Below are 23,404 nucleotides of genomic sequence, written 5' to 3'. Positions count from 1 at the left end.
CCTACAAACTGAGAGGCTGGTCAGAGTATCTCTGAGCTTGTTTCCACATCTATAAAATGGGCATTCTACTTTTCTGGGCAATTGTAAACCATAAAAATGGTAAGCAATGCAAAGTGCACAGCTCAGAGTCTCTCATGTTATAAGTACTGGGCAAATTAGTGTTCCCTTCCCTTGTTCTTTAGACAGACTCTTTTTTTTTTTTTTTTGCGGTATGCGGGCCGCTCACTGTTGTGGCCTCTCCCGTCGTGGAGCACAGGCTCCGGACGCGCAGGCTCAGCGGCCATGGCTCACGGGGCCCAGCCGCTCCGCGGCATGTGGGATCTTCCCGGACCGGGACACAAACCCGTGTCCCCTGCATCGGCAGGCGGACTCTCAGCCACTGCGCCACCAGGGAAGACCTAGACAGACTCTTAACACTTTAACTTACTACAAAATCTTCCGGAGACAGGTCAGATATTATAATAACTATTAACCAAAATATCAATCTCAAGTTTGTTCAAGCCTTAACTGTCAGACCTGTTCAATCAGTTGGATGGAACAAAATCTTAAATGACACAGAATTTAGACGGTCTTTAAAGTTTATTGTACTCAGATTTAACTGCTTTGCGAGCTAAGCATGCCTGACTGGCCTCAAGTTCACCTCCTTCCCTTCCCCGTTAGCCTTCAGGAGGAAGAATTAATGAGGAACAAAGTGGCTAACAGGGTGGCAAAGTGGAGGATAGAAGGTAAACTGAATGTACAGGTCTCTCATTCATCCCCAAAGTATATATCCATAGGTAGCAGGGATGCAAGAAAGGAAATACTGAAATAAGAGGCATTTTTCTCCTCCTAATACTTGAGAAGTTACTGTACCTAGCATTGTTTCTTAGATAAAAAAAGAATATAATAAATGCTCAAAATGTGTTGAATGAATAGTGCCTTATATGTTTGTTTATTAAGGGCTTTTCACACATATTATTTCCCATCTCCTCTTACTGTGTTCTGTTGGATGTTACTACACTAGCAAGCTCCTGTTTCTATAACAGCACATCTACAAAACATTTAATCTGATTCATTTCATTGCATGCTTGGATCATAAAAAAGAGTAATGCATAAAAACACGTTCTGCATAATCAATTAGTTGCTTTTCTTGGATTATAGTATTTGAATCATCCAGCTTCCAAGGTGTCGCTTTAAAGTCTATACTCATGATACCAAACAGTAGTTTTTGGATTTTCTTAATCTGAGCAACAGATTATGGAGTTAAGTGAGGCAAGAAATCCCTAGATCAATAAATGGATATGGAGTCATAATGAAAACACAATTTAAAAAATCTCTTAACAGTGAAGTAGTTATCCAAATCCTCAATAAGCATCAAGGCTCTTCTTTGTTTAAACTGTGTTTGAGAATGATACAGATTTGGGTTGCGGGGTGAAATATACTCAACATATCAACCAGAACTGCCGGGAGCCTCTAAGGCTCTTCCCGACCCCCCCCCCAAATAGTGCTGGTCAGTCTATTATGTGTTTGTATCCCTTCTCTCACTTTGAATTTGTGTGTGTGTTTGTGTATGTGTATACACACACACATACATACACTGTGTGCACACACATGGTTAATGTAAGGGATTTTTACACATTACTTTGTAGTGGGCTGGAAATAGATGGCCTGGAAGCTGTACAGTAGGTGAAAGATGTGAAAGAGCCAGGTATTTGCACGTGAGGAGACCAGGGGAGAGAAAAACTGGGGTGGGGCTGGGGGAAGAAAATGATGAATAAAGTAGACAAGACTGAATTAGAGACTTAAGACAAAACATCAGCCAGGATTGGAAAAGTAATTTAGAGAAATGAAGGCTGGATGACCATAAAAGGCTAGTTGGAGAAGATTTCTGGGCATGGGGATGAGGAAGCAAAGATCACAGGAATGGAGTGGCTTCTAGGCCTGAGGCTTCTATGGGGTACCCCTCAGCTCAGTTTAGCACCCTGAGCTGTTAAAGACAATAGGAGGAGCACAGACTCTGGCCTTGATGGGAAGGGATGGGGCAGCCACAGAAACAATGTTACTTGCACGACAGATCAAATCTGCTGGGAGCCTCAAGCCCAACGTGGGAGTCCTGAGAGGAGTGACAGTATAGCTGATGCCAGAGATCCCAGCAGTCACAGAGAGAAAACTATTTAGGGAGATTGGCTCACGCTGTACCTTAGCAGGCAGGGGCTAAGAGAACAAAAGGTCAGTAAATTGCGCAGAATGTTACTAATAAGCAGGGAACTCTACCTTTTGATTCAACAGTAATGACATACTTTTGCTCTGAGATTGCTGCACTCTGGAATAAACCCCAAGGCTCTTGTTGGAGGGTGCTCCACGGCAGGCGAGAGACAATGATGGGTTTGCTGCAGAGCTGCCTTGATGGTGGCCAAGAATGTGTGTGTGGAGGGGAGGGTAGAGGGTGACCTGGGAAAGGGGATAAGGAACAGACTCAGAAAAACAGGAAATAATTAACTTGAAAGCCTGACAGAGAAAGACCACGTGATGATCTGAAGGAGGGAAGGCGAGCTCCAGCATCTCAAGATCTGCACAAATCACTTTGCGAATGGATGCTGAACTCAAAACTGCCTAACAAGTGCTTGGAAAAAGCACTAGCTTGGGTCTTAGGGGCTGCTTGGGAAAAGCCAAATGTAATATAACATAATGTCATGTCATGAAACCTAAACTTCCTGGGAGTAATTAGTAAAACTGTGCAGAAGCAGATCTAATGTTAAGGAAAGTAAGTTTCTTGTTATTTCATTATGGAATGGTACAAGATAGAGTTTCCCACACTTTAGAACACGAGTAACATATTTGTAAATTTTGACATACCTAAATGTTTCCTATATTAATAGTTAATTAATATTTTTCTGTAAATCACTTTTTAAACTTAAATACATTTATTTTAGAAGAAAACTTAAAATCATTTCCACAAGTGGAAAATCAGTATCACTTGGAAAGGGATATCTTTTCAAATGGAAGCTAACTCTAAAAACTAACAAATCACTGAATAATAACTAGAAAAAAGTCTCTATGTTTCTTCTAGAGACATCTTGTTTTCTATTGGTGGTAGGTACAGATATTACCCATACATCTGAAATATAAAAGACTCTTTGGGAAATATTGGTTTTGGGAAATCCAGCCTGGAATCAGGTTTTTTTCACTCTGGGTTAACAACCCATTAGGTTTTGAAATTGGTGTAATGGGTCACAGACCACATTAAAAGAAAAAAGAAAGAGAGAGAATGGGATAGAGAGTATTGATGCACTGCATACAGTGTATGAGTATGTGTTTTGCAAGACTTTTACTTATTCAGTTGTACATATATATTTTATATGGCAGTGATGTAAAAGGTATTCCTGTGGCCCTACTGTAGGTGGTGGCATAAACTTTTGAAAGTTGTTGCTGTAATTTGTATTCATATTTCACACTTCTGGGTATTGGTGGCAATGAACAGCAGAAGCTGCTTGGGGGGCAAAAGATGGGCTTTCTTTGGTCACTCCTGCTGGTGGGGAGACATAACTCCGGCTCTCCTTATGCCCTTTTTTTTTTTTTTTTTTGCGGTATGCGGGCCTCTCACTGTTGTGGCCTCTCCTGTTGTGGAGCACAGGCTCCGAACGCTCAGCGGCCATGGCTCACGGGCCCAGCCGCTCCACGGCATGTGGGATCTTCCCGGACCGGGGCACGAACCCGTGTACCCCGCATCGGCAGGCGGACTCTCAACCACTGCGCCACCAGGGAAGCCCTCCTTATGCCCTTTTAAGGCCATACCCTCCAGGAGTGGGAGAGGATTGTAGAGAGAGGCAGACTGTCTCTCCAAAGAAGCTTTCCTTTACCCCTCCCGGGCTGTAATAGCTTCAAGATGGGGAGGAGCGGCTGAAGTGGTCCTATCAGATCCCTCCTTGTCCTCAGTAATCTTGAGACTGCGAGGGAGAAATGGGAGAGAAGGGAGAATGATCCAAAAGAGGTGGAAAAAACCTTATATCCCTTACCAACTTGCCCCTCACATAAAACCCCACCACCCTGGAAAGAAGAGAGTCTGTTGAGGATAGTACATGTGATCTCACACCTTTGCAATGCTCTTCCCAGAATTCATCACACCTATCATGACCCATAAAACCTTTCTTTATCGGGCTCAGACTTGCCTCTTCGGAGTCATTCTACCACCACTGTCCTTAAGCTGTAAACTTCCACAGCACCAAAATACTGAACCCTCTATGCCAAGCATGATAAGATGGCCTCTTGAAGGAGCCATCCTTCATCTCCTTCTTTTAGCTCCCAAAGAGGTTTTTTATTTTTTTAAAGATGTGCGGTAACATTTAAAACTCAAGAGATTTCCCACAAAATTCTAGATTTCTGGCTTCAAGAATTATAAAGAGCGGTCTCACATTTATGTCCACAGGGGCTAGGTAGACAATATAAGTATGTGAATCAGGTCAGTTCAAGGCCCCCGCAGGCTGCTTGGCCACACAGAATGGATGCCAAGGCAGCAATATATGGAGTAATTTAGCTGAACTCTCAACACTTGTAAACAATATAAACTGGTATGGAATAATCTCTAAAATATGTTAAGTGAAAAATTAAGTTGCAGAACAGTGTATGCTACAGTGTATATATATATTATGTTATTGCTTGTATAAATAAAAGGGGTTATTTGCGTGTATATGCCAAGAATATCTCTGGAAGGATGCTGTGCTTTCCAAATAACTTCCTAATGCAACATAGTATTCTACTGTATGGATCCGCCATAATTTACTTAACTAGTCCCCCACTGCTGGCCTAGTTAGTTTCCTTTCAGCCTTATGTTACTGATAATGATGCAACAAATACCTTTATACATCCACCTTTGTGAACATAGAAACATATCTCTAAGATACATTGGGAAGGGAATTGCTGGGTCAAAGGACATATACATTTTACATTTTGATAGACCTCAGCCATTGGCCCTTTTAAGTGTCTAACTTGAGCATAGGTAAATAAGCTCATAACAGCAGTTGCCTCTGGAGAGAGGTTTTCCCCTAGTTGTGAAATTTATATTTTACCTGGTGCATATATTACTTTTCCAAAGAAACACATATGTCTATCTCTATCTATCTATCTATCATAAAATAAAATGTCAATGGTTTTTGATGAAAAATTACACAGTGTTACATTAATTGCTTTCCATGAAGACTTCACCAGATATGTTCCACTATTTCTGTTAGCATCTGCTCATTTCTCCTTCGTCTCCCTCCTGTGGAACCTTGCCACTGACACCCCTATTCCTACCTGCCCCTTTCAGGCAGCGTGGAGCCTATTAAGTTATGTTGCCTGACCAGGGATTTGGTAGTACAAACATTTGTTGTTGGGTGCTCAAACTCAACGTGTCTTAAATAGAACTAATTATCTTCCCTCCCTGACCTCCAGATTTGATGTTCTCTCCTCCTGTATTTCTTATCTCAGTGAATGGTGTCATCATCTTCTCTCACCTGTCACTCCAACCAGAAACCTGGGAGTCTTACTAATCTCTCCCCTCCGTCACCCTCAACCCCCACCTGTTATGTCACCAAGTCAATGCTTTTGCTAAATATCACATGTATCCTTTCTTTTCTCTTAAAAACACATGTTCACACCTACCCATCCACCCATATTTGATTCTTTGTAGAAATGTAAAAGATATAGACAAATACAAAGAATAATATTACAAACACATATTCACCATTCTGAACTCACAACTGACTGTTAAAATTTTAACCAGTTACTTCTCTTTTCTGGTTTTCTTTATTTTTATAATAAACATTACAGGAGTAGCTAAGTCTCTTTTTATTGACACTCCAGTTTAATTCCCTTCTCCCCTACTCCTGTGATTTTTCAAATCCACAAGCCTCAGATTCTTCAGTTTTTACATACATGTATAGCTCGTCATAAAGAATATAGAGGATTATTTTGTATACGTTTTTTAAAAAATATGCACACATTTACATTTTATTTATGTATGCAGTCCATACATCACATTTTATTTGTCCATTACAAACAGTACTGTCACAGACATCTCTGTACATGTTTCTTTTCACCCACGTGCAAGAATTTCTATGGGTTATATAATCACAAGGGAAATTGCTGGGTTGTAGGGTATTTGCATTATCAAGTTTATTGTATGCTGCCAAATTGCTTTCCATGAATGGCTGAGTTAATTTGCAGTCCCACTAGAAATATATGAGAGCACTGTTTTCCTCATGTCTGCTCAAATATTTGATATTGTCATCCATTTTTATTTTTGCTAATCTGAAAGGTGAAAATGGTTTCTCATTGTTTTATTTTGCATTCCCCTAATTGGGTATCTCTTCATACATTTGGGAGTGGGTCATTTGGATTCTTCTTTTGTTAATTGCCTATTTCTATATTTCACCCATTTTATAAGCCCCTGTGTTTTTCTTATTGGTTTGTAGAATTTAAAAAATGCATATTTTGAATACTCAAAAATTCTTTCCATCCCTCCTGCTGCACCCCAGTACAGGTCTTAATCATCCTTTGCAAAGTCTCTTGCAACAGCTTCCAAATTGATCTCTCTGACTTCAGTTTGCCCTTCTTCATTCCATCTTCCACACTACAGCCTGATTGATTCTTCTAACAAGCAAATCTGAGCATGCCACTCCCAAATTCATTACTGACAGGGAAACAAGGCAAAATAAAAACGTCATCATCAACAACACAATTACCAAATAAACCAACTTTAAAGCCCTAAACTCTCTGGCATACCGTACCAGCTACTCCATGATCTGATCCCTCTCTACCTGTGCGGGGCCATCACGCTGTTCCTCCCCATACATCTTATATCCACCCATTCAGAACGATGGTGTTGTCCATTCTTTGAACACATCAGCCTCACTCATGCTTCTGGGCTTTTGTGAACCCCAATTTGTACAGCTATCTTGTCCTCCTAGAAAAAATTTCCCTGACATCCCTAAAGAGACCTGGTTGCTCCTTGCTCAACTGTTATATGCACTATAGCTCCGCTATAGTCTTTATGATTTTGCATTGACATGATTTATTATATATATGTCTTCTCTCTAGATTGGAAGCTTCGATAGAACAGGGCTCTGTCTCTTGGTCTCAAAAGGCAGTATAGCAGCGTGGTTAGGAATGTGGGCTCTGAAGCCAAACTGTCTGGGTTTGAATCTTAGCTCTTTTACTGTTTGGGAAGTTGTTTAGCTTCTCCATGTCTCAGATTCCTCATTTGTAAAGTGGGGATAATAATAGTACATATCTCATCCACTTGTATTAAATCAGTTAATAAATATAAAGTGCTTATTACTAGCCAAAACGTGAAAACGACTAAAGTGTTGATTAGTTGATGAATTGATAAACAAAATGTGGTATATATATACATACAATGGAATGTTATTCAGGTTTAAATAGGAAGGAAATTTCTGACATGTGCTACAACATGGATTAACCTTAAAGACATTATGCTAAGTAAAATAAACAGGTCACAAAAGGACAATTACTGTATATAATTCCACTTATATGAGGCACCTACAATAGTCAAATTCATAAAGACAGAAAGTAAAATGATGGTTACCAAGGGCTGCAAAGAAGGGAGGTTGGAGAGTTAGTGCTTAATGGGTATAGTTTCAGTTTGGAGAGATGAAAAAGTTTAGAGATGGATGGTGGTGATGGTTGCACAACAATGCGAATATACTTCATGCTACAGAACTGTACACTTAAAAATGGTTAGGGAATTCCGTGGTGGTCCAGTGGTTAAGACTCCACACTTTCACTACCGAGGGTGAGGTTTAGATTCCTGGTGAGGGAACTAAGATCCCATAAGCAGCATGGCACAGTCAAAAAAAAAAAAAAAAAAAAAAGGTTAAAATGGTAAATGTTATGTATTCTTTATCACAATAAATGAAAAAAAGTGCTTATAATGGTGTCCAGTATATAGTAGGTGTTCAATAAAGGTTAATTCTGATTATCTCTATTAACAACCCATTATTAATAACCATTATTTATTCATGGTAGGCACATAGTATTTTTGCATGAATGCCTTGTCCACCCACTCTGGATATCTTAATGCTATCTTCAGAATTAGGACTGAGAATGTTGAAACACTTTTCCACTGTCCTTGAGGTGTTACAACCTCCAAGGGGGCTAGCTCCTACAGCTGGGTCAGTTCCCCCAGTATGTCTCCTGTCCAGTCCTAACTTCCTCTGATTTCCTGACACAAGGCCAATTCCTCAGAAGGAGATTCCTAGGGCAAGAGGATGTACTTGGTGTAGGAGCAATGTTAGCCTAGGTGACACTTGGGCATCCCCAACTATAATTTCAGGAGTAACTCCCACTGTTCACTTAATCCTGGCTTGAGTTCTTGGTCAGTAGTGACCCCCGCTTCCTTCCTTCTTTCCCCAGCTCATCCGTCCCAGCCACCTAGCTACCATACCAGAAATAAGTGGAGGCATTAGAAAAATACATTACATTAAATGAATCTGAGAACATTCTTAGCACTTGAAAAACCTGTGCTAATTCCACTCCAGGCCTCTCCAAGCCACTGACCAAATCTACACTTTCTCTCTTCTCTTCACCCTAGATGCAGGCTTCAGTCTGAGGTCTCAACATGTGGTAAACCCAAACCATCCGTTCCAAGATTCCTCCAGAATCCAATTTCCCATGTTGGGGCCTCAGATGGTATTTACCATAATGTTCTCTTTTGGAAGTCTTTCAAGCACAAAATTCTCACTTTGTGTTCTTATGACCAGAATAGAAACAAACCTTTCCTGGGTAGTTGAGAGCAGGAGAATATGCTTTGTTTTTGTTTTTTAGAGCACAGCCTAGAAATGCCATGCCTGATTTTCTAGAGGCCCTTGGAGTGCTGCTGGCTTAGATCACAAATGAAAAATTCAGATGTGGACAGGTGTGAAAGTCAAGGGCTCAGCCTGGGGGATTCTGGGTGTCTCCAATTCAGCAGAACAAATGGCAAAACAACAGGTGTCCACAGATGTACCGACCCATGAGGCACTCATACCCAAAGCTCGCCTTGGGATTGAACTATCTCATTGAAATCTGCCCCCTCTTTGTGCGGCCCCCATCACCTAATCTCTGCAGGGCTTGGGAAATTATGCATTCTGCTGGCCTTATATTACAGGTACCAGGAGGTTATGTGTGACTCACCCAGGATTAGCTGGCTTTAGGACTAAAAGTTCTGACATTTTCAAGCTGTTTATTAGTCATAGAATGTTGCAGCCTACCTACAGATGTTGCATAATAATGAAAAACTATAGTTGGAGCAAATGCTCGGGGGTGACCACAACTGACAGGACAGAGAACTGTGGAACTGGGAACCCAGTCTAGGGTCTTCAGGGCCGTAAAGCGTTGTCTTTTTAAAAAAATATTTATTTATTTATTTTATTCTTGGCTGTGTCGGGTCTTAGTTGCAGCAGGCGGGATCTTTCATTGTGGTATGTGGACTTCTCTCTAGCTGTGGTGTGTGGGCTCACGAGTTGTGGCACGAGGGTTTAGTTGCCCTGCAGCATGTGGGACCTTAGTTCCCTGACCAGGTATATGAACCCATGTCCCTTGCATTGGAAGGCAGATTCTTTACCACTGGACCACCAGGGAAGTCCCTGTAAAGTGTTGTCTTGAAATAAGACACTTGCAGGCTGGGGAAGAAGGAATACTATGGAAAAAGAATCAGTATGACTTTTCCTAATTAGGGGATCAGAAATGGTGCTGGTAAACCTTGGAAATTAGGTATTCCATTTACTGTTTCTTAAGGTAGACAGAAACCAGAGCCAGGAACTATTAAAGTAAAAACTTTACAAGCTTTGTACCATCCCATATTTGTTCTTACTGTTATTCTGTGTTTGTTTCTTGGAGTGATGGCACAGAACACAAAAAACCAAAAAAGCCTGTGTGCTAGTCATCAGGAGCACCAGCAAAACAGGGAGCTTAGGTAACTCCATGCTGCTCCTTAGCCAGGCTTAGGATGGGTGGGTGGAATGGCAGCCTCCAAAGGAGAGGGTAGAAGGTTGAACACCTGAGTCTGCAACAAAGAAAAAAGAGGAGAGCTTTGAGTGAGGTACACAGTGGAAGGGAGCAGTTGCCCTGAGAAAGGACTGAGCCAAGCAGCAGCAATTTTGTGTGTGAACCAAGGTTGCTCATAGCAACATTGTCTGTAATAGAAAACTAGAAGCAACCCAAGTGTCCATCAACAGAGGATTGCTAAACAAATTATGGAGCAGCTCTACTATGGAATACCATTCAGCCATTAAAAAGAATGGAGAGGATATAAATATGCTGACATAAAAAGATGCCTGAGGTATGTCAAGTGAAAAAAGCAAAGTGTATAACAGTATACATACGTAAAGTCCCATTTCTACATGGTGTTTCCTTTAAGGTGAGGCATGTTCATATGTTTTTGCATTTTCTTGTATGTATATAGACTGTGTCTGGAAGGAAATACATAAAAAAGTTAACACTGCCCCACTTCCCCCCTCTGGGACTGAGACTTAGGAGACGTATTAGAAATTATTACTTTCCACTTTATAATTTGTATTCTGTTTGAAAGTTTTAAAAAGCATTTATAGTTTAAAAAAATCTTTTTTGTAAATCTTTTGAGGGTTTCAGCCAGGCAAATTTCAGGACTTACAATTATTGGAAACCTGTCCCTCAGTTCTAGTTTCAAATTAGGAATGTGGACTTTAGTTTCCTGATTTCTTCCTTCTCCCAGGATGGTGGACAAACTTGCAGTTTTAATATATATTCTTTTCAAGCACATGTGGAATATTTACAATGACCATGTTCTAAGTCACAGCGGGATTCAACAAGATGCCAAAGAACTGATAGCATGTAAATAACATTCTCTGTCCACAATGTAATAATATTAGAAATCAGTAACAAAAGCACCGTATTTAAGCAAGAGTTAAATAACCAAATCAAGATGTAGTCTAATTCTAAATTCTCTCTCTAACAGTGATAACATAAAGGAAAAACTTCTATTAATGAATTTTCTCTGATTTTTACTTTCACCCTTAATTATGATGAGGATATTCACTGCTCCTAAGTTGATCTACGCTGTGACTAAATGAACGAGTCAGTTTATTTATTTATATCTCTTCTCTTTCCATAAAGGTTTGAAGGCAGTTCAGTTGCTTGGACTCAGTTCTGAATCTGGAGGAATCTTCTTTGTCACTGTTTATAATGTTAGTGTATTAAAGCCATAAAATTCCCTCCAAGATCCTTACCCTTGGCTACAGGCACCAGCAGTTGAAAGATCCTTTCTTTCTCTGGAGAGGAGCCCACACCTGCCAGTCACAATAACGTTTAGATACTGACATGGACAGATGCCCAAGATACATCTTACGTGAAAAAGAAAATCAAGTTACAAGACAATGTGTAATATATGCAGTATTGGATGACAATGTGTAAACCAGGCATATGCTTAGGGTGCCAAGAAAGCTAAAAAGCAGTTTCGAAAGAATATATATATATATATATTTTAAAAAATACTGAAATAATAATTAAAGGAAAAATAAAAACTTTGACCTCCATATGCTTATTTTACTGTTTAGTATTTTTATTTCGAATGAAACACGGGCGGGGTAGGGGACATCCTAACCATTTTCAGGTTTAGGGTTGCCTAAGTTCTAAGTCTGGCCATGATTTAATGATACTGGCTTTGTAAAACTTTACATATATAGCAAATATTCATCTATGAAGAAAAAGCAATCTGGATAAATACACCTCTGATTAAAAGTAGTTATCTCTGAAGGATAGAATTTTAATTTCTACATTATATATTTCTGTAACTTTTAACATTTTTACAACGAGTATGAGTTCTTTTGTAATCAGGAAAAGAATGAAGATTAAAAAACAAAATAAAACAAATTCATTTTAGGCAGCAGGCAGTTAGGCCTTGTCTGGAAATATCACTCATCAATTGTGTGGTTGTGTGGTCATACTACTCCTTTTCAGCTTCTGAGATATTGCTGCCAAACTCAGGTACAAAATCTTTCCCACATGCGTGGCCTGAAGGCTCATCCTTGCTCACTGCAGTTTCCCATGACTTCTTTGTGACCTTCTGCTGCCACCTCTGATCTCTGGCCACACCCTTCTTGTCCCGTTATCCAGCTGGGCTCGGTGGGTGTTCATCTAACTATTAAGATTCTCAACTCTTTCTCTTTTCCAGCTTGGCTTGATCCCCTGGGATTGACATTACTGCAGACCTTCTAATGAAACCCTACTTCTTTTTCCTATGTAAACAGGCCTTCTGGCCATTTTCAGTCATGAGTCATAACTTTCTGTAAATGCTCTGGCAACTGGATGAATGTAAAATGTGGACGTGATCCATTAAAGATATTGAGCACAGTAAGTTCTTAAAGCTGCACTTGAATGGGAGATGGCCGACACCAGGCAGAGGATGCTCACCAGTTTCCTGACAGTCTAGGGATGAAGGCGAAACCACTGGAAGAGAAGAGCAAGACAAAAGGTGGCTAGTTGGCAGTGAGGAGATAGCAGAGTTTGGGGAGGTGGAGGTATTGGGTGGCGATGAAGGGTTTTGACAGATGAGAGACTTCTCTGGGTGGAGAATTCATCAAGGTCTGGAGCTTCCTGAAGGCAAAGGCTATTGGGGCCAACTGGGATTTACTGGGCTTTAGCTAATCCTGGGCTTGGAGACACACAGATTACCTGTCTGGCCTATTTGTGGGTGTGTCACACAGAGAACAAAATCCAATAAAAGAAGGGTGGAAGAGCAGAACTCCTCTGAGGTGGAAGGACCCTTCCCCAAGGTAAAGCTGATGGCAAGTCAGTAGGCCTTGCTTGGTGAATAGTTGGCCACCCTAAAAGAGAGGCTCTGAGAAAGACTGGGAAAGGGAACGAAAGGGGACAGAGGCAGCCCAGTGAGCACTTCCAGCTCCCATATTAGAAAGGAGACAAGAGCCAGCCCTGGGAAACAAACCTGGTGACACCTGTATGATTCTTTTTTTTTTTTTTTTTGGCTGTGTTTGGTCTTCATTGCTGTGCGCAGGCTTTCTGTAGTTGTGACAAGCGGGGGCTCCTCTTTGTTGTGGTGAGCGGGCTTCTCATTGCACTGGCTTCTATTGTTGCAGAGTGTGGGCGCGCGGACTTCAGTAGTTGTGGCACGCAGGCTCAGTAGTTGTGGCTCACGGGATCTAGAGTGCAGGCTCAGTAGTTGTGGAGCAGGGGCTTAGCTGCTCGGCGGCATGTGGGATCTTCCCGGACCAGGGCTCGAACCCGTGTCCCCTGCATTGGCAGATGGATTATTAACCACTGTGCCACCAGGGAAGTCCCACCTGTATGATTCTTAACTGTTGTGTGGCTTCCACATTAGTGGTGTTTATGTTTTTCCATGTCAGTTTCCATGGTGATTAGCGTAAACCAGTAGCAGTAAAGCAGCAAAAGCTTTAAAATGAAATGGGTTTGTCTTTGGGGGCAGCAAGGATGGGGGAGCTGGGGAGGCTGGCAAAGGCACCTCCCTAAGGAGACAAAAGCCTGCCAGTCCCCAGGGCCTACTGCAAGAAGGTGGAGGAAACCTGGGCCAGGCAGCAAGTTGGCGCCAAGGAGGGCCTTAACTTAAAAAGAAGCTCTCCCTGTGGGATTTTCTTGCCCCTACCCTCATTTTACTTATCCCTCTATGTGGCACTTATTTTGCACCTCATAGGAGAAAATAACTTGCCCTGTGACTTTTGCTTTTACATTTCCAGCTAGAGTGAAACCGTGTCTCACATGTTCCTATATTCTCAGGAGCCTTGTATAGAACTGAGCATGTATCAGAGGCTCAATATATCTTTATTTTTGTAAATTAAAAATAATTTTACTTTTATACAGATATATAATGCGTAAATGTGTCCTTTTTGTTTACTGTTTTTCCCTGTCTCTGCCCTCCTCCTCTTCTCATATTCTTACGACCATATATAAATAGAACACACACACACACACACACACACACACACACACATATTTTTATTTTTGGCGATAGATGTTTTACAAAAATATAATTATGTCATCTTAAACATTTTCTGCCCCTTGCTTTTCTTCCTCAACAATACCTCTTGGAAATCTACCAAGTAAACTTCTATAGGATGACCTTGTTATTTTTAATGGCTGCAGAGTAGCTCAGGGTATGGCTTTGCTATAATTCATTCACGGTGGGATTGTGCTGGAGCCCCCAGCTTTCTAGAGTCGATTGCTCACATCTCTTCCCAGCTTGGCATTCAGTGACATTAGGATGGTAGCTTGAAATTGGGCATGGTGGGAATATTTACATGTCAGGAGTATGCAAAAGCTACAAATCAGGGCTTTTCCAATGGTTTTAACTAGCAAACCACTGATCTCTATTAATGGATTTTAGTTTGTTTCTAGTTTTTTTTCTGGGGTGGAGGTGTAGGGGGAGAATCGGCCAGTACAAATAAACAATGCTGATACACACACACACACACACACACATACATACATACATGTGTATATACCTATATCTCTTTATGTACTGGTGTTTTCATTTCTGTGGGATATAAGAGTAGGATTGATGGATCAAGGGAATACATTTTTTTTTTTTTTTTTTTGCGGTACGCGGGCCCCTCACTGTTGTGGCCTCTCCCTTTGCGGAGCACAGGCTCCGGACGCGCAGGCTCAGCCGCCATGGCTCACGGGCCCAGCCGCTCCGCGGCATGTGGGATCTTCCCGGATCGGGGCACGAACCCGTGTCCCCTGCATCAGCAGGCAGACTCTCAACCACTGTGCCACCAGGGAAGCCCGGGAATACATATTTTTAATTTCAAAAGATGTTCCCAGATTATAAAGGATTGTAGAAACGTACATTTCTACCAACAATGTAAAAACTTTTTTCTGTGCCTCCCTGCCAACAATGGAAATTAGCCTCATTTCAATTTTTGCTAGTTTGAAAGGTATAAAATAATATCTCATTGTACTTTAATTTGCACGTCTTTGAATACTAATAATTTTGAGCTTTTTTTCCTAAGCATGTTGACCATTTAAATATGCTCTTTTGTGGGGTGCTTTCTAATAGCTTTTGCTCATTTTTCTATTGGGTTATTTGTCTCCCTCTTGTCCATTTATAAAACCTTTCTGTTTATTGTTGTTTTTAATTATCTGTCTGTCCTGTACATTATGAATATTTTCCCCCAAATCTGTTGTTTGTCTTTTGACTTTATTTTATTTATTGCCACACAAATTGTTTTTATAGTTACAAGGTAAAATATATCTATATTTTCTTTTATGGCTTCCAGATTCCAGTCTTGGTTTACAAAGCCCCCCACAACCCCCACCCCTATATTGAACATGTAGCCTCCTAAATTTTCAAGGTTATTGTCTTATTTTTTATATTTGTCTTTAATCTATATGGAGTTTATATTTGTATGTGGTATAAAATAGGAGTCCAGTTTTATCTTATTCCAGATGGAAGCTGTCTTGACACCATTTATTAAATAATCCATCCTTTTTCATGGAATTGAAATACCAACTATGTCATACAGTAAATTCTCACATATACACACTTGGTCTATTCCTGGGTTCTCTATTTTATTCCAATGATACATTTATTTATTCCCATGTCAATACTGAATTGATTTAATTACAGTAGTTTTATAGTACATTTTGATATCTGGTAAGACAAATCTCACCCTTTTTCTTTTTCATGTTTTTATTTGCCATTCTAAAGCATTTATCCTTCTATGTAACTTTAAGTTCATTTTATTCAATTTTCCTCCCAAATCAAAACTCTCTTGTTATCTAATTACAATTGCATCAAATCTGTACATTAATTTTGGAAAAAAATGACATTTTAATCAATATTCTTTCCAAAGATATTTACTGAGTACCTACTTTGTGACAAGCTCTGGGGATATAGCACTGAAAAAGACGGATGTGGTCTTTGCTGTCTTTGAGTTCAGGTTGGTTTTTGTTTGTTTGTTTGTTTTTGCGGTACGCGGGCCTCTCCCTGTTGTGGCCTCTCCCATCGCGGAGCACAGGCTCCGGACGCGCAGGCTCAGAGGCCATGGCTCATGGGTCCAGCCGCTCCACGGCATGTGGGATCTTCCCGGATCGGGGCACGAACCCGTGTCCCCTGCATCGGCAGGCGGACTCTCAACCACTGCGCCACCAGGGAAGCCCCAGGTTGTTTTTTTTAAATAAATAAACAGCCCAGCAATTCCACTCGAGTATATACCCAACAGAAATGAGTGCTAACATCCACCAAAAGACGTGTATAAGAACACTCACGGCAGCTTTACACATAATAGAAAAAAAACTGGAAGTAACACCAATGTCCTTTCAGTAGAATGGATAAATAAACAACGACGTAGACAAATCTCAGAGATATTATGTTGTGCATAAGGAGATGGACACAAAAGAGTATATACTCTATGGTCTCATTTATATGAAGTTCAAAAACAGGCAAACCTTATCCTGAGATAGGGTAGAAGAGTGGCTACTTTTAGAGGATGGATGCATATTGAATGAGGGGACACAAGGGAAACTTCTGGGGTGGTGGTAATGCTTTACATTTGGTCTGACTAGTGATGACACAAATATATATATACTTTCATCAAGCCATACCTTATGCACCATCCACTTTACTGTTTGTAAGTCATACTTCAATTAAAATGTAAAGGAATAAAAAGGAAATTTATCCTCACAAAACTGCCCTCCTCCCCTTCACGTGCCTAGGGTGAGCAGCCAACTGCCCACTTCTATCTTCTGCCTTCTCCATCGCTGAAAAATGGATTTTTCTAGTACTTTCTAGGCTGGGCTATTGCTGTCTTGAAGTGCCTGCAGCTGCTGTTCACTTCGTGATTTTCCAGCTCCCTCCCCCCTTTTAAAAAAAATATTAAAAAAAAATATCCTGATGGAATACAGTACAGTATTGTGGAAAAGCAGCAGGCCTGGACCAGCCAGCTCAAACTCCCTCTGCCCCACTGGTCAATAAGAAACCCTGGATTTTTGTGCCTTACCCCCAAAAGAGTTATAAAGTTCAGTAAGTGCCTGGAAAGCAGGCAAGACTCTGGGATGCAATCTGGATCACCCATTACCAATTTGCTTTGCTCACCCACCGTAGTGGCTGGGCCTTATGCTTCCTAGGGGAAAATGAGCAGTTTGAATGCCTGCCCCTCCTCCCTTCTCCCATCTCACCCACTCTCCTCCCTTTGTTTTCGATGAATGGTTCCCGATGTGGGGATGCCTGTATTTATGGCTCTTTGGGGAGAAAACTTTGAGCCCAACTTGGGGTTTCACATGTAACCCCAAGATGGTAAGCGTCAGATGCAGCCTGCAGCGGTTACAAAAGGCAGATTACCGTGTAGCGCTGCTGAGCTGCAGTTCATGTCATTTTGTACTTCCGCCCTCTAGGGTAGTGACTCACTGCTTTGCAGTTCAATGTGGGGACATGTCCCACGGTGCTGACTGCCTGATGCTCCTGGAGGACATTCCTAACCCACCGCTCAAGTTATTAGAAATCTAACTCCGAAATCACTAATCCCCAAACAGCCTCTATTCTCTCAACTGATGGCTTCCTTGCTTTGATTTTATGCACAGTAGTTCTAAACTCAAGGCCAAAATTTCTACCCCATGCCGAGCCACTTTCAAAGGAGAACCAATATGCTAAGACTAGAGGGGGATCTGAATAGTGGCTAATTGTCAGTTTGTCTAGTGAAAAAAGCTTCCTCTAACCCCTGAGTGGGCCGGTTATTTGTTAAAGTTTGCTGGGGTTTTGGAGCACCTCGCTGTTAGGGGCAACTCAGACTCAGCAGTTTTAATTATTAATCAGGTCAAAGGCTGATGACAATTTTTCTTCTCTTCAGGGGAGGGTCTTGAAAGTTCACAGGAGGGGCTGTCCAAGCCCTTGTCCTGTGATGGGTGGAAAAGAGGGAAGAGGGAAGCGATTCATGCCAGAACGGTCTGAGTTCTTAATGGTTGCCCTAGACAGACTGTGTTGGAAAGTTGCTTATTCCGTCTCCGGATTGATTTTTAAGTGAATATAGGTCTTTATACTTTCCAGGGGGTTGTGGCCTTCTGACCTGAACAAATTCCAGACCTGACAGCACACGTGAAAGCGTATCCAGTTGTACCCTTGCAAATTGGAGTGCAGGAAAGGTGCTATCCTCTCCAAAGAATGTGTCCATGTAGGGCATCAGCTCACTCGGGTGGCAGTGGGGAGGGCTTCTCTGTGCTTCAGCGCACTTTGGGAAAGGCACCCGGCTTTTTCCAGTTTGGGTTTCTGACGTTTCCAAAAAGGCTGCCTCTATTCCTGCCCTGCCTCCCACGCTTCTCTCCTGGTGTCTGTGGATCTGCTTTCTCTTTTTGGCCTGAGACCCCAGGTTGACAAGATCCAGAAAGGTCTCCTTTTCTGTCTGCCTCTCCGTCAGCCATTCTACACGATTCCAGCAGGCCCCGCCTCCCGCCCCTGTTGCTAGGCAGATTCCCCTGTTGCTAGGCCACCACTGCTTCTTACCACCCGGAGAAAGAGGCACAAATTCCCTGTGACCCACTCAACCGTCTGCCCACCTAGCCACACGCTGACAAAACAAGTCGATCCCAAACATCTGCTATACGTGAACTCCCGTGCCCAATGTAGAACAGTTACAAACGGAGAAGAGGCAGCAAGCCCAGGGCTGTCAGAGATAGGGGTGACCAGTTGTCCTGGGGGTGGTGATCCGGCTGTCTTCTGGGAGGTTTCTCAGGGGATAGATACTAACTTGAAGACTTTTCCCTGGTCCAAGATTTGACCCTCAACCTTACAGGTTCAGAAAATTCATTTTGCGTGCACCTAGAAACAGATCTTTGTCCTGGTAGCAAAAGCATATTAATGAGGCTTGAAAGACTGATACCTAAAATGAGAATGTGAATTTATTCATTTATAATGAGAAGTCTGTCACATGGAGATAGGACACTCCTGCAGGTATCACTGTCTCACGGAGGAGGCCGACTTTTCTGGAAACGGTAACATCACTGAAGGATATTGGAGAGTTGATATGAAGCACCAGTTTGCCTAAGAAAGGGAGTGTATTTATATATATCTATATCCGTATATCTATTTTTAAAGATGTAATTCTGTTAATTCCTCACATCAGCCATGAGAGGGAGCTACAAACACTCATCCCCATTTCACAGAAAGAAAGCAGTTCAGGTTAAATTGCTTAACTGAGGTCATCCAGCTAATAGGGGACAAATCCAGGGTTGGAACCCACAGCCTATTGTAGAACTAATAGATCTCAGCTCCCTGGCAATGTTGAGATGAGAAATTCGGTTGGGGGCGAGTTGGATAATGGATACTGAGGTGCTGATGACTCAGCCAGATGGAAATTTCCTTTAAGTGATGGGACCTTTGGAAGTGGAGCTCGGCTGAGCCTAGATCTTGAGGTGGAAATTAGAAGCACCATCCAACATAGGCTGCACCCCTTCTGGAAGTGTTCTGAGAGAACAGCTTTTAAGTTCTTATTGATAATGGATAAGTATTTGTGCTTTTTAACTCCACTGTAGTAATAGAATGCAGGAAGGTCACCTGTGCTGGGTAGGCATCTGAACAGGGTAGGACCAGGCACCTGAGGGAGTTGCCAGGGTTAGAAGCTCAGAGGAGAAAGGCTTCTGGGGTAGTGGCTTCACCACCATCTTGCCAGTTGGCCATTAACTCAAGAGGCCCAGTACCTCAGCAGACCAAGAGACCAAGATCTTAACTCTAAGGACAGATAGAAGCAGCCTTGGGGAGAAGGTGGTATTCACTGAGCTCCCTGGAAGGGGCAGCCTGGAGCCCCTGTAAGAAGAAGGGGACAGAGAAGTGCCTTCCTTGTCCAGGGGCCTTGTCAAGAGCCGCTACCAAAGGGCAGGGCAGATGTGCAGATAGCCCAGATCTGGGAGCTGGATCAAGACAGGGGCCTGAAGCCTCGCTGCACAGCCAAAGAGAGAGAGAGAGAGAGAGAGAGAGAGAGAGTGAGAGAGAGAGGGAGAGGGAGAGAGAGAGAGAGGGGCCTGGATGGCAGTTTCTGAAAGCAACTAAGAGCTCCATCAGGCATGGCCATCGTCTTTATCTCTGTTAACCTCTATCTCTGACTAAAGTGTGAGCATCTTTATTCCGTATCCAAGCCTTAAAGAACTGAGAAGGAGTGAGAAGCAGGAGATGTGGGTGTCCAACAAGCTGTAGATTTTCTTCTCTCCCTTTCCCCCCATCTTTCTAATTCACGTATTCTTACAACAAACTTTCCTGTGTCTAGACTTGAGTCATTCCGGGAGAAGGAATCTGTGCTCTATAAGCTGTCTGTTTCTCTGCTTTTGTAATTTACTTTTTTGGCGTTCCCCCCAGTTTCCTAGTGAAGTACTTTTTGAACAATCTTAGCCTTGTCTGGACGCCTGAGATTTGCCCGCATTTGGGCCAAGAGAGTCAAGGGGTTCCAGGGCCCCTGGAAATTTAGCATGGTAGGCCAGCAGCTGTCTCAGCTGGATTTGCAGGAAACAGCTGGTGGAGCCAGGGCAGAGAGAGGTGAAACCTCGAGAGAGGAAGAGATTGAGCAAGAGAGAGAGATGGGAGCAGCTGCGGTAGCTAAGCCTTCCCGCCTGGGCTCCTCCATCACGGAGGCCAGCTAGGCTCTAAGGCTCTCCACCCCGACGTTACTCAAAAAGAAACAAACAAGTTAAAGTTATGCCCCGGGGACTATAAACAGCGGGCATGGCCAGTATCTGATGGGGGAATCAGACTAGGGCTCTTACCTTAGAGCACCGGGTGCGTTCACCTGCAAAGCTTAAGGGTACCTGGGGTGTGATTCAGCTAGAGGGGGATTATGCCCCAGACATTAGACCGTGACTGTTTGGGGATGAGATCCAATCAGGGTACACTGCATTCAACGGAAATAGCAGAGAATTGGAGGAATCTGGGCCTCTTCTGTTAGTTTAGTAAACTGAGAGTCTCTTAGAGATTTGTGCACAGCACTAGCCTGGGCCTGATTGGAGGCCCTCCCCAAGCCCCATCTCCCTTATTCAGGTGAGAGATGATTTTTTTTCCTTAAAGACTCAGAATTATGTAATAACTGGGGAAAGGCAATACTTTCCTGGACTTATTACTGGCTGGCCTTTGGGAAGGAATGGCTGGAGTTGGGAAGATGTCTGGGTCACTCTGAAAGTTTTGGGGGGTACCTTCTCCTAACCCACTAATACATTGCAGACTCAGACTTGGTTCCTGGGCAGCAGTGGTTAAATTGAAATCTTGATTCTCTTGGTAACTTGATGGCTTAGTTTAGGCCTCAGGTTGCTGTTCCATGAACTGCCTTGAAATTTAATCACCCAAATTTATTTCCTAGAGTGTTTTTCAGCGTCTCCTCCTCTAGGCCCATTAGTCACCATCCCGTGACCTGACAGAGTGATTATCAAAGACCCTGTGGTTCCCTTTCACTAGATTTAGGGGTGTTGGTAATTCTGGAGGCAAGTCCTAACTTGAGTCACAGTTGGGTGGATTTTCCCCGCAATTGGTTGTGAATCTTCCCTAAGGGCATCCTCTCAAGGCCTGGGAGAATAACACTGTGGACCTTCTGTTCCTTCTTCCAAACCAGGGAGATGGTTTCTGGGTTCTTCTAGGGCTGGTGTTCTTGGACTGAGGGTTATATTATCCTTTGCCCCTGGGCACATCACGGACATCTCCCAGCTTCAACTGATGGGGATAATGCACGTTAAAAAAAAAAAAAAAAAAGGAGCGTTGAGCCAAGCACACAGGCCTGCAACACATGTTAGCTCCCTTCCCGTCCACCTGGGACAAGGCTCAGGCCTTCTGCTGGGAATCTTGGAAGAAAAATTTTATCAGTCTGATTTCGAAGCATTCTTAGAAATTTTTATTTCAAGAGTAGGTCCATAAATGAAATTTTAGCTGCCTCCCCCTCCAACCTGATCCTCTAAAGTAGGAGTTGCAAACTTACACGATTACAGGTGTCAGGCAGGTAATGTAAATATATGGCAATCTGGCTGAGCACTGTTGGTGAAAGGAGGGCATGAGCCCCATGAAGACAAGACACTGTCTCTCTGCTGGAAACAGTGAGAACGAGGCCCAGTATGATGTTCCCATTTTTTAAGAGATGCTAGATATCAGCTTATTTTGGTGAAAAGTCTCAAATTTTAAATGCTTTCAACCAATCGAAACATTTTAAAGTGGGATGAATGAAACACTGTATAGCTCTCCACTGGTTAGAGTTTCACCCTCTGCTCTTGGCAGGTTCTGGAGAGGGTGCTTTCCCCTCCCCCAAGACTGGGCGTTCCTACTCACTGCTTGGCTGACCTTGGGAGGCATCTACCCGGGCCTGCTCCTCTCCTGCAGACATGTTGGACCAGTTAAAGGTTATTCTGTAGAAATCTCCACCAACAAGTCAAAAGATGAGTTTCCTGCTCTTAATAGATAATTTTTATTGGTTTTGCAATAAACGTATGAAATAGAAACAATAGCAATAAACCAGCTCAACAAGAAATCGAAAGGCACAGGCCCCCAAAGCCCTTCGCGTCTCTTCTTAATGAGTCTCTAATTTATAGGCCGGCTAGAAGGCCCACTTTTCTTTTTCCAAGCTTTGCAAACTTTTCCATCTCGGAGACTGGTGTGCTCTGGCGGCTTGCGTGCTTGTTTCTGCAGAGCTGCTGTAATGGAAGCCAGGACACAGCAGAGCCAGACAGGAGCGGGTGGCACAGCTTTGGGGCTTGGGGCTCTGGTCCTAGCCCTGTTTCCTCTGTCTTTGAGCGTTTGAGCCTTTTTCATTTCGTATTTATCAATGGAGGGCAGAAAGGGAGAGTAACCAGGATAAAAACTCATGCTGAAATGACCAAACACCACAATTTAACTTTTGGAGAGCCAAGGGACTAGGATGGGAACAAAAAGCATCCCGAGGCTGGGGAAGGGGTTTTTCACCCTTTAAACCTCTGACCTTTATCTTTTGAAATGTACAGAATATTTTTAGTCCATGGTGCTATGTGTTTTCTGAGGACCCACATCTGCCTCCCCCCTGTCTGCTAAGCAGCACCAAGGGGTGAGGGGGATGAACTCGGTACCTTTGTGACAATGATGAGACCTCCTGGCTGTTGTACTCAGTGGCAACTCAAGCGAGCTGGAGGCCCTGGGTCCCTGCCAGCAGGTATTTACTTGCGGGGTTACTGGCGGTGTCAGATGAGTGATAGCTGGAGTCAGAAGGGCTCCGTTCGCTGTTGGAACATTTCCCCTGAGGCCTGCAGCCCAAAGAAGGGTTCTCTGTGTTCCTGATCACGCCTCAAAGAAAGTGCAGGCCTCCTCAGGGCTCATTCCTCAACAGTGAAAGGGAAAAAACAAGACCAAATGGGTTTCCATACCCACCCCTTCAGGGACTGGATGACCCCGGGCCCGTGATGACCCCTGGCAGCCCGTGGCAGGACAGCACAGAGCGCTTTCACTGGGGAT

The sequence above is a fragment of the Lagenorhynchus albirostris genome, chromosome 16, assembly GCF_949774975.1.
Source record: "Lagenorhynchus albirostris chromosome 16, mLagAlb1.1, whole genome shotgun sequence".
NCBI lineage: Eukaryota > Metazoa > Chordata > Mammalia > Artiodactyla > Delphinidae > Lagenorhynchus > Lagenorhynchus albirostris.
The sequence above is the reverse complement of the archived record's forward strand: the minus strand, read 5'-3'. Positions refer to the sequence as shown.